Genomic DNA, 11,220 nt, shown 5'->3' with positions numbered 1-11,220 from the left:
TGCCTATTTGTTTTTGAAAAATGGAGTTCATTTGCCCATTCTACGGCCCCGAAAGTGCATAAAAGAGACCAGACTTTGACTAGAAAAAAGTATAATCAAACAACAAAATCGAGCAAAACATCTATCACCACAAGGTCCGGCTTGAAACCATCTTTTTGACATCTATTTGTTTTCAAAAAAGTGACTCTGTATGCTCAAGATATGGCCAAAAAATGAACCCCCCTCTTAAAGAGACAAGAGGGTGGAGGTTCAGTGGTAGGGCCTTGCATTAGTGGTGCTCCGGTGGCAGTCCAGAGTGGAGCGGTGGAGTGGCGGAGGCGGTTGAGCGGTGGCTAGTGGTGGTGGGTGGGGCCGACGATGGAGGTTGACAAGGAGGGGCCCGCACTGATAGGGCTGGTTGGCCAGGCTGACAGCTAGTGGTCGGACTGTCAGGGGGTACCCTCCGAAACCCCAAAACTTTATTTTTTGATTTTGCAAAAAAACTTTTTCGCCTTTTTTCAATGATTTTTTATTTTAATTTTTATTTTCTATTTTAAAAAAAAATCAAAAAATCGGCCTGCATAGCGTAAAAAGGCAAAAAAAAAAATTGATTTTTTTCTCGAACTATGTGTCAGGGTCGTACGACCTGGTACTAAAGAAAAAAATACCCCCAGAGGCTCAAGAGTCAAAACTAGGCAAGTTTAATATGACTATAAGGGTTTTTGGCCCTTTTGAGCATGATGGTGAGGTCTGTTTAGGCCCAAAGAGCTTAGAAAAAGGCCTATCCCTACGTGCATAAAAAAATTTGTGAAACCCTAGATCTACTTCCAATGCAAAAATTCTCAAAACAATAACAAATAGCTACAAATCTAAAGCTCTGATACCATGTGAGAGTTGTGAAATACAACACCACAGGAGCCCAAATGGTCTCTGCAAACTAAATAACCTATTACAAGGAGATGCAAGGAAGTAATAACAAAAAAACAAATACACAAAAAATATGCTTAAGAGATGAGAGCTCAATATTCACAAAATGTGTAATGTGATAATCATACAAAGAAAAGAAAATTAACCTCTAAAAGGTCAAGAAACCCTAAAAGGGGAAACCTAGGCTTACACATAATAATTAATAAAAGAATTAATTATTATGCACCTAATGTTAGCTTAAGTGTACAAAGAGATAATAGGGAACTTAAATAATTCAACAAATGTTGTTTAATTAATCAAGTAAAGACCCAATTACTCTAACATGGAGCACAATCTTAGCTAATGCAGAATTGAATACCATATCATATGGACAAATATTTTTTATCATACAAGTACCAGAACTTCTAGAGTGAGATTTTCTTTCCAAGTCACATCCTTAGCCTTTACAAACACCCAAGGCATGTGAGGAGCATCCATTATCCTAGTTAATTATTTACCCATATTTTTTTATTATTTATTACTTGATTAAGTAGCTTCCACACACAATAACTATTTAGCACACTTGGATGTTGAGAGGGGGAGTGAATCAACATAAACTAAAAATTAACCATTTATTAACCTCTTAACCATTAAATTAGATTTGTAGAAGTAAGGAATGGAAATAGATAATCCACCACACAAGAACACCAAGACTTTTTATGTGAAAAACCCAAGGATGGAAAAACAAAGGTAAGGATCAACTCACAATATATGGAAAAAAGTATTACATTTTTTTTGTTAGTCACATTGCCAAGGAGGCACACTACCAAGGAAGAAAATTACTCCCTAAATGGACTTGCGGGCTAAGGTACACTTTCCTAAGGGAATATAAAATGAACTTGCAAACTAAATATCCCTCCTTCAAGGCAAGATGTACAATAAGATTACAATAAGAAATATTATATGAATTGATATATCAAAGGCATCTAATGAATATTGATGTTTTTGATTAAGCAAAAATAGATTTTGTGGGGACCTGAAACCCCTTACATTAGAAGCCAAAGATAGAGAATTAAAGCAACTAGACCGAGACTAATAACAAAAAAATAGAATAGGCTACTACAGAAAAGGATAAAAAAGACATAACAACCAAAGAAAAGAACAACAAAAAGCTAGTGAGGTGTTGGCGAGCACAACAACAAAAAGATACCAAGACTAGTTACATGAAAATATTGAGGCCATCAGTAGCCTCTTTCTCCAGCATCATCATGTTATTTGTAGCTTCCTTAAGGTTGAGAAGATCCTGAGGCAAAGGTACCTCCACAACCATGGTGCTTTGTCTGGTCCTCCTCATAGTGTGATGGAAATCCTTGGAGCTAGAAACCCTAGCATCCATCTCCAGATCCAAAAAGTTCATGTCATTATGCATCTTCTCCAATCTAGCCACCATCATCGACATGGTGGTAGAAGAAACTCTCAGCATATCCACACTATTATCCATTATCTTCTTGAGTGCAACCTCAATTTTTTGCATTTTTAGGTTGATCTCCCCAAACTTTTCATCATATCTTTTCTAAAAAATCTTAATAGTCTCCCCATTTTTCATAAGGCACTCCAACATCATTCCTTTTTCATCTTCTTTCCACAAGGCACACTCATTGTTCTCAGAAGCACAATCCTTCCCATTATCCTTAATTTTCACCTAACCCTCTTTCTCCACAAACCCTTCAACCCCTTCCAACTTAGCTAAGGTAGTTCTCTGCTTAAGATGCAGAGTCTTAATTTCATGGAACACCCAGCATTGGAAGCAATAGAGATTAACCAAGGTGCTTCTAGTAGTGCCCAAAATATTGAGCATCGGTTCAGGCTTGTCTTGTAAATCCTGGTTGTCCAATTCCATCAGTTCTGAGAACTGGTTATCAAAGTTTTGAGGAGGTAGCTCACTCCCCACATCAAAATTAGATAAAATTATCTTCTTACCCTTCCCCTTGGGCTTCACCTTGTAACTAGAAGTATCCTCCCTTGATGAAACAACATTGTTCTTCTTGAGGATTCTAACCCTCTTCGTGGGGGGGGTAGAAGAGACAACCTTAACCCCAGACTCAAAGTCATCAGAGCCATCACTGGGGGTGTAATCCTCCTCTTTATCTTCCACACTAGACTTCACCTTGTTAACCCTAGCTTCAAAATGCTCATAAATTAAAAGGATTAATCCTTGATGAGCCAAAGGGCTCAACTTAGGGTTCTTAATGTGGTTATCCAGACAATCATTTAGGGAAGAAACTAGATAATAAGGAAAGGAAACCTTATTCTCATATCTAAAATGATTGAGAAACACAAAATGGTAGCTATAGAATTTAGTAAACCTCCCAGCAACCGTAACAAATTCCATTATCACTTGCAGTATTTTATGCCATAAGATTTTTACTTGGTTGGGAGCCAAGTAAGTTATGTCCTTCGTGACAAGCCTCTCCTTTTCATCATCATCCTTAGGAAACATTTTCACTACATAGTTAGAAAATTTTGTGTCTTGAAGAACTCGTCCCCCTCCATCGACATCCCTGTGACCTCCACAACTAAATTATCATCCAACTTCACCGTCTACCTAAATAGAGTGACTTTCTTTTTGTTCCATCCCTTAAGAAAGAGTTTGGAAACATGGTCCTTTTTACCATGTAATTTCTCCATATACCCTGTAAGCCCTCCCTTCTGCAATCTCCTCCACACTTTCTGCTCCTTCTTCTAGCCTTCACAGCTTGTCAGCTCATTTCTATTAATATTTCCCCCATTGTATCTATAGACAAATCAACCCCTCCTTCACTTGATAAAAAAGAAGCTCTGCAATACCAATAGAGAAATGTAGATCTAAGGCACATAATGCAAATAATCACCCATAAAGCGTGCAGGGTGACTTCTCACCAACACGACAATCATTTATTTTACAACTTGATTTAAGGGCCATCATGAGATAGTAAGGGAATAATGTTTCCATTAATGTGATCAAAAAATAATTTCTCCTTAGCCTCCAAAGACAAATTGCTTTTAGTTGTCCACTTGATAGGGGTCGATAACTTAACTCCTATGTTGGGAAAAGTGTCTGCCACCATATTAGCTTCCCTATAGGTGTGGGTTAATACACACCTATCCAAACCTTCAATAATTTTAAGGGCCCTTATAATAATGTTCTTAATTTTTCAAGAGGGCTTAGCAAAACCTTTTGGACAATTGATAATATTTAAGGAGTCCCCCTCTATCCAAACTTTTCTCAATTGCAGATTGTCAATAATTTTTAGGCTTTCCATAGCTGCCATAGCTTCAGCTATGTGATTGGTCTATGAACCCAGAGGAAGGGCCACCACAAAAAAACAACACCCATTTGAATCTCTTACTACTCCCCCCCCCCCCAAGTGAGCTCGGGGACATTCCCCTTAGCCACCCCATTGAAATTAACTTTCACCCATCCCTTCAGAGGGTAATTCTAGCTTACATATTCTCTATATTTCTTTTCTTTGAACTTTCTAATATCATCCTTTAAACCCCAATCCGTAGAGATCCTCTTATCCTCCTCAAAAATAGAAGTGGAAGGAAGGTAGCAGATGCCACTGCCAATTAACTTCATATTCTCTTTGATGGACCTACACACCTTGTAAAAAAAAATCTCAGCTATGCAAGATGACTCCCTAAAAATCTTATTGTTCCTTTCCTTCCAAACATGCCAAGATACATAGGGAAACAACGGGGACCAAAGTATAGACACCTAAAAATGTCTCATTGGTCATGTACTAATTATTCGTCTAATTAGTTAAATAATTCTTTAATTCTTTAATTAAGTTAATTAATCTTATTCTTCTAATTTCATATTTCCTCATCATCTTAAATTATTCTATTTCTTATTCTATCATTATTTAATCATTTTAACCATTTTCCAATATTAATTAAATATTTATTATTTAATTAATTCTGATTAATTCCCCAATTTAAATAATCTTTATTATTTAAATAAATTTTATTTTCAATTTCTATCTCTAATCAATTAATCATTAACACTTTTCTAAATATTAATTAAATATTTATTTTTTAATTAATTGTGATTTAATCCCTTAAATTAAATAACCTTTATTATTTAATTAAATTTCATTTCAAAAATAATTAAATAGTTCCTTTAAATTATTTAATTAGCTAATTAATTCTTCTAATTCCATTTCCAAATCCCCAAATTCTAATTTCATTTAATTTCAAATTCTTCTAATTTCTTCTAAATTCAATCACATGTGCATGATTTCAAAGATCAAATTGAAAATCAAAGTCAAGTTCTAAATATATTCAAATACTAAATTGAATTTAAAATAAATTCAATTATTTTAATAAATCTCATGCAAAGATTAAATTGAAAATCTAAGTCAAAGTGCAAGCACATGCTAAATTAATTCATTCAATCAATTAATTAATTAATCATTTATCTCTCCAATCTCTATTTTCATCTTCAAGTTAGCTTTTTCTAAATGAAGCTTTCTTTGTCATCAATTAATTATCCTCCAATTATTCTTTTTCTTCCTTCAATTAGCTTTTTCTCAATCAGTTAACTCATTTAATCTATTCAATCTATTTTGTTTCACCTCCAAATCAACAGTTCAACTATCAATCAATATGTGAGCTCACTTGAGTTCCACCTCTTGATCAATCTGTTCTACCTTTCAATCAATCCTCTCCAATTATCTATAAATTGAGCATTCAATCTCCATTTTCAACAATCACGAACTTTGAATCTTTGTGTCATTTGCAGGTTGCTAGTGCGATATCTGAGAGCCACCATACCACAAAGAGGAGAAGAACAATGGAAGCCATGATGCAAAATAGGGAGTATTACATTGTTTAATTTTAGTCTATTTTGCATATATTTCATTGGTTTGTGTTCGAATTGCATAGATAGTCAATGGATTCGTGAATTTCCTTATTTCCTATTTAGCAATGATGAATTTGAGCATAGCACATTTTGGTGACCCCGACGTGAACAACAGCTAATTAACCTTCTTTGTTTTTTGTGTTATTTTTGTAGATTGTACAATTTTTTTCCTTTTTTGTAGGTTTTGCATGGATTTCAAAGTAGATATATTCATCACACAATCATGTTTGCATCATCCTGCAATGGCATAGATAGGGATACACAATCGAGTAGACAGGGTTATGCATTCATGCAGAACCCATCACGCAAATGCCCTTACAAGATTATGCAATCACCTACACAGGACCACGTAATCACTCTGAAATTATTACGCATTCGTTAGGAATATTGTTGTTTTGTTATTTTTGTTCTTATTACTTTTCTGTTCTTTGATCTGTGTAATTATGCATGAAATTGGGTGAATCTAGAAATAGATTATTTTTATTGCATGTTTTTGTTATGACAGTTTATGGCACGTAAGGTACAATTCAAAATTTTAGGTGCCAGGAGGACAAAGGAGCAAAGAAGACAAGCTAGACGCCATCAATAAATTCTCAAAGCTGAAAAGAAGATACAAGATCTAGAAGATCAACCAGCGATCAACAAATACAATAGCTTAGTTCTCTTATATAGGATGAAATATGATTTGATTAACATTGAATGGATGATGAGAGACCTTGGTAGAGCCTCACAATCTATTTTGCAAATTTCTAATCAAAATTAGCTTCATTTTTTATTTTTTTGTGTGTTGTCTACCTGTGGATCATGCAATCACCTTGTTATCATCATGCAATCGCTCTGTTAGGATCACACAATCACTCTGATAGAATCATGCAATTGCCTATACAGGGTCACACAATTGCACAGGTATCATCACACATACATTTCTATCATAATTGAGTTATTTGTTTTCTATGGATTTTATTTGGTTACTAATCATATGTTTGTAGCCTATGGAAAATTAATAGAGAGGATCATATTAGCATTAGATCATAAACACTCATGCTCTCACACTTCATTTTTTGGGCTTAAAATTAACAATGGTTTAAAATGGACATGCTTGTGTAACACTTCAGTTTGGTCTTAAAATTAACAATGGTTTAAAATGGACATGCATGTGTAACACTTAGGTTTGGGCTTAAAATTAAAAATGGTTAAAATTGACATGCATGCCTTCACATTTCAGTTTCGTGTTTAAAAATGACATGCACATGCCTATTCAACACCTCAATTTGGGCTTTAAAATGAATGTGAATCAGGCTGCACATAGATTAACTGAAATTTGATTTTCTTAAAGGAAATAACTTTTATCATGTTTGGGGTGGACCTACTATTGCATTGACTACCTTTCCACCTGCCTTTGGGGTCTTGGGAGAAAGGGAGAAGGTGACAATGATGCTCAATTTTATTTTATTTCAAGTAGAGAGGGGTATTTTTGATTGGGGATTTCATCACCCCATAGAGGTACTTTGAATTGAGATGTGTTGGGGATATCATCTCTCCTAGCATACTCTCGAGCGGGTTTTTCAAGATGCTATATAAACATACTAGTCAGGCGGCTAGAGTGTTGAGTGAATTCGACGTATGTGGGGGCCTTCCCTACACCGATAAGCTCAACTAAAGTCTTAAGAGGCTTTCTCTAAGAATCCATCATTGGATCGAGATCCCTCAAAATTTTACAATAAGAACCAACTTAGTAGCCCAAAATCCTACATTCAATGATTCTAGGAGTGCAGATCGTACCCCATAGATACCACTCATGTACCTTGCATTATGAGATAGAAATCCCTCAGTGATAAGATCTTAAGATATTCGGGTAAGAGAGACTGACATGCTCGAGAAGTGTATGTCATGGAGTGGAGCCAGTGCTGCCAGACTCTCTATCTATCCATCTTGTTTCAGCATTTTTTTGTGGGGGGCTCATTGAATGGTGTCCAATTTATAGCCTAAGATTGTCTTGTATGTCTTTTTATGTATTGTTGTATCAGACCAGTATTGAGTCAATTATTTGGGCTATTTCAGGCCCTATCCTGCGTATCTTTGAATTTTATGAGATTGTTTAAAAACTAGTTCAGTCAGCTATGTCTACCTCCAAATAATTGTTCTCATACTTGGAAAACCACAAAACTTGTCCTACACATGGAATTATTGAAAGCAAAGTCCATTTTTGAAACATCAAAACTCAAAAGTTTACACACTTGTGACCATAGGTAGTCCTTGCATAGTGCTCATTTACATCATCTTAAGTCCTTTCATAGTCCTCATTTATGTCCTCATCATCATCCTCATTATCATCCTTATAACTTTCATAAGTCCTTGCATAGTCCTCATTTACATCATCCTAAGTCCTTGCATAGTCCTCATTTACATAATCCTAAGTCCTTGCATAGTCCTCATTTACATTGTCCTAAGTCCTTGCATAGTCCTCATTTACATCGTCCTAAGTCCTTGCATAGTCCTCATTCACATCCTTATTATCATCCTTAGTCCTTGCATATTCCTCATTTACATCCTTATTATCATCCTAAGTCCTTGCATAGTCCTCATTTACATCCTCATAAGTCCTTGCATCATCCTCACTATCATCCTTATTATCATCCTCGTTTACGTCATTAGAATTTGCATAAGTCCTCATTCTCATCCTCATAGAGTTCCCATAAACATCATCATAATCTTCGCATAAGTCCTTATTTGTGTCCCATTGACCTCCTAGTTTATTTTAGTGTTGTTATAATCTTTATTTTAGTCCTTGTCTAGACTTCATACCCCAAACATCAAAATCACAATCAAAGGATCAATCACACTCAACCTCAACTTAAACAAGTTTGTCAAGTTCAACAAATCAAACATTGTCACATTCAGAGAAATGGAGAAAACATCTTCCATATTGTGATCTTAGGTCCAAACCAATCAAGAAAACATCATGGATTGGCATTATAAATTTCATAGGGAAGGTGGAGGATTAATCCCTTGCATTCCTATTCCATTGCCATCCATAGAAACCTTAGCTCAACAAATCAATACTTTGCAACAACAATTGATAGACATGACTAGTCCTAACAAGCATAGGGGTTGGTTAGAAAAAATGATGAGAGAAGTGATGACCATGAGGGAATCATTATCAAGCCAACCTTCTTCTTGTGAGACCATTCAAACATACCAACCTTCATTCTTCAACAAAATTGTTCCTACCTCAGTTCAACCAACATTAGAGTCATGTAAACCTTCTTTTTCTTCCAAACCACTATATCAATCATACAAATCACATCAATCCAACATTCAGAATACCTCTTTCAACAAAAATCAAACCTCATTCAACCAAATTCCAAATCAAAATTCAGACCAACCCAGCATTCAAACCTCATTCAACCAAAATCACACCCCTTTCAACCAAAGTCCAAATCAAAATTCACACCAACCCAACATTCAAACTCCTTTCAACCAAAGTCCAAATGAAAATTCATTCAACCAAAATAAAACCTCTTTCACCCAAAATCATACTCCTTTCAACCAAAATCAAATCCCTTTCAACCAAAGCCTAAATCAACCATATATATCCACCATTTCATCATCCCCTAATGTCATGAAAGACCAATCCATGCCATCTCTATCTAATAACACAATGTCCCAATCACTATCCACTGTACAAATCCAATCTAATTCAAGTCATGATTCAGAGGATCTCATTCAAAATCCTTCTTCATCAAGCCAAAATGTTGAAACATTCCAACAATCTCCTATGCATTTCCAAAATCCTTCCCCATGTTGAGAGGATGATCCAAAATCATAAGAAATGAGTCCTAAAACAAATAAAGATCAAGAACAACCACTTCCATCCTACCCAATTTTTGATCAAGATCCCACCAACCAAGAATCTTATGATGATCCCCTTGCTCTTTTCAATTCCATTCATAATAAAATCCTTTCATCTCAAGAACAAAGTGTCCTTTCAAATCCCATCCAACATCCACCTCCTAAACAAGATCAAGACATCCCTTTCTAAGTTAAGATCAAAGCATATCTTTACCTGATGAATCAATGATGAACAGTTAGTACCAAATAGGTACTGAGAGGGGGGGTGAATCAGTACTGATAAAAATATTTTTCCTTGAACCGTTTTGACTGAGAACCCTGCACTTTGACTAGAAAGCAATAACACCGGGCTGAACCAGATTACTACCGGTTAAACACAGTGAAAGACATAAACTAGTACCTTAGCTTTCCACACAATCTAACAACTTATTTGCACTTCACCCATATTCATATACTAGCAATAATTTAATAGAAATGTAAAGACTTATAGGTTCAACATGCTTTACTACTTAATAGAGAATAACAAAGCATCATATGAAAAACATCACACATAACACACATATTTTTCACGTGGAAACCCAACTGGGAAAAACAACAATGGGGATGAATTCCCACAAGCTATTCTTTAAACCATTTTGAAGTCTGCTCTGTTAGGAGCCTAGTTTGGTTAAAGACTTTACAATAGGTTCAATTAGGAACCGATCCTTCTAGGGATCACCCAGTTAAGGGATGGCTAGAATACCCGATTAAGTGTTAAACCCTGTTAAAGGTTACCTTGTTAGAGGATTTTTAGAACTCAATGATTTTGAGTCACCCTGTTAAAGGATTTACAGCAAGCTAGTTAAAGCTACCCTATTAAGGGATTTTCCAATTGTTGAAGTGGTTAGAGGTCAACAGGTATTACAATGATCTAGTAACAACACTCAATGCCAATGTAGATCCACTTCAGTTCCTTCCTTCTACACTCACACTCTGCAGGTATCAATTCTCATATCTGGTCTGGCAAGAATCATGTATCTTTACACTTAGATACACACACAACATTTTCCAACTACCTCAACATGAAAAACAACATCAACCTTATAGAAATTAGATAGGTTGGTAGCATAAACCCTAAACCCTAAATATTTAGGTTAAGCAATTCAGTCAGTTCAATCTTGACCATTGAACATTTTGATTTGAATACAATGGTCTTGAACAGATATTAAGATGTTCTCCATTGTTCGTTCTTCACCGCATCTTGGAGGCAATAACCCATCACATGTTCTCCACTATTTGCAGAGACTTCACACATTCCCGAGGTAGATAGGATCAATCTCCTTCATGCAAGATCCTTCACGTGCACAGAGCTATTGTGGCAACATAGTCTATTCTTCATTACAATGCTAGCACAACACACAATATCATCGGTTGAATCACAAAGGCATAGAACACTTCAACTGGAAACCTTGAAGCTAAGACTACCAACTGGTAGTCATACCATATGAAACCTTGATACAAAACATTCCATATACCGGTTCACATTTTCACATATATCGGTTCACATTTCAACATACTGGTTCACTTGGACAAACATACCG

Source organism: Cryptomeria japonica, chromosome 5, assembly GCF_030272615.1.
Source record: "Cryptomeria japonica chromosome 5, Sugi_1.0, whole genome shotgun sequence".
NCBI classification, from domain to species: domain Eukaryota; kingdom Viridiplantae; phylum Streptophyta; class Pinopsida; order Cupressales; family Cupressaceae; genus Cryptomeria; species Cryptomeria japonica.
This window is presented reverse-complemented; position numbering follows the sequence as displayed.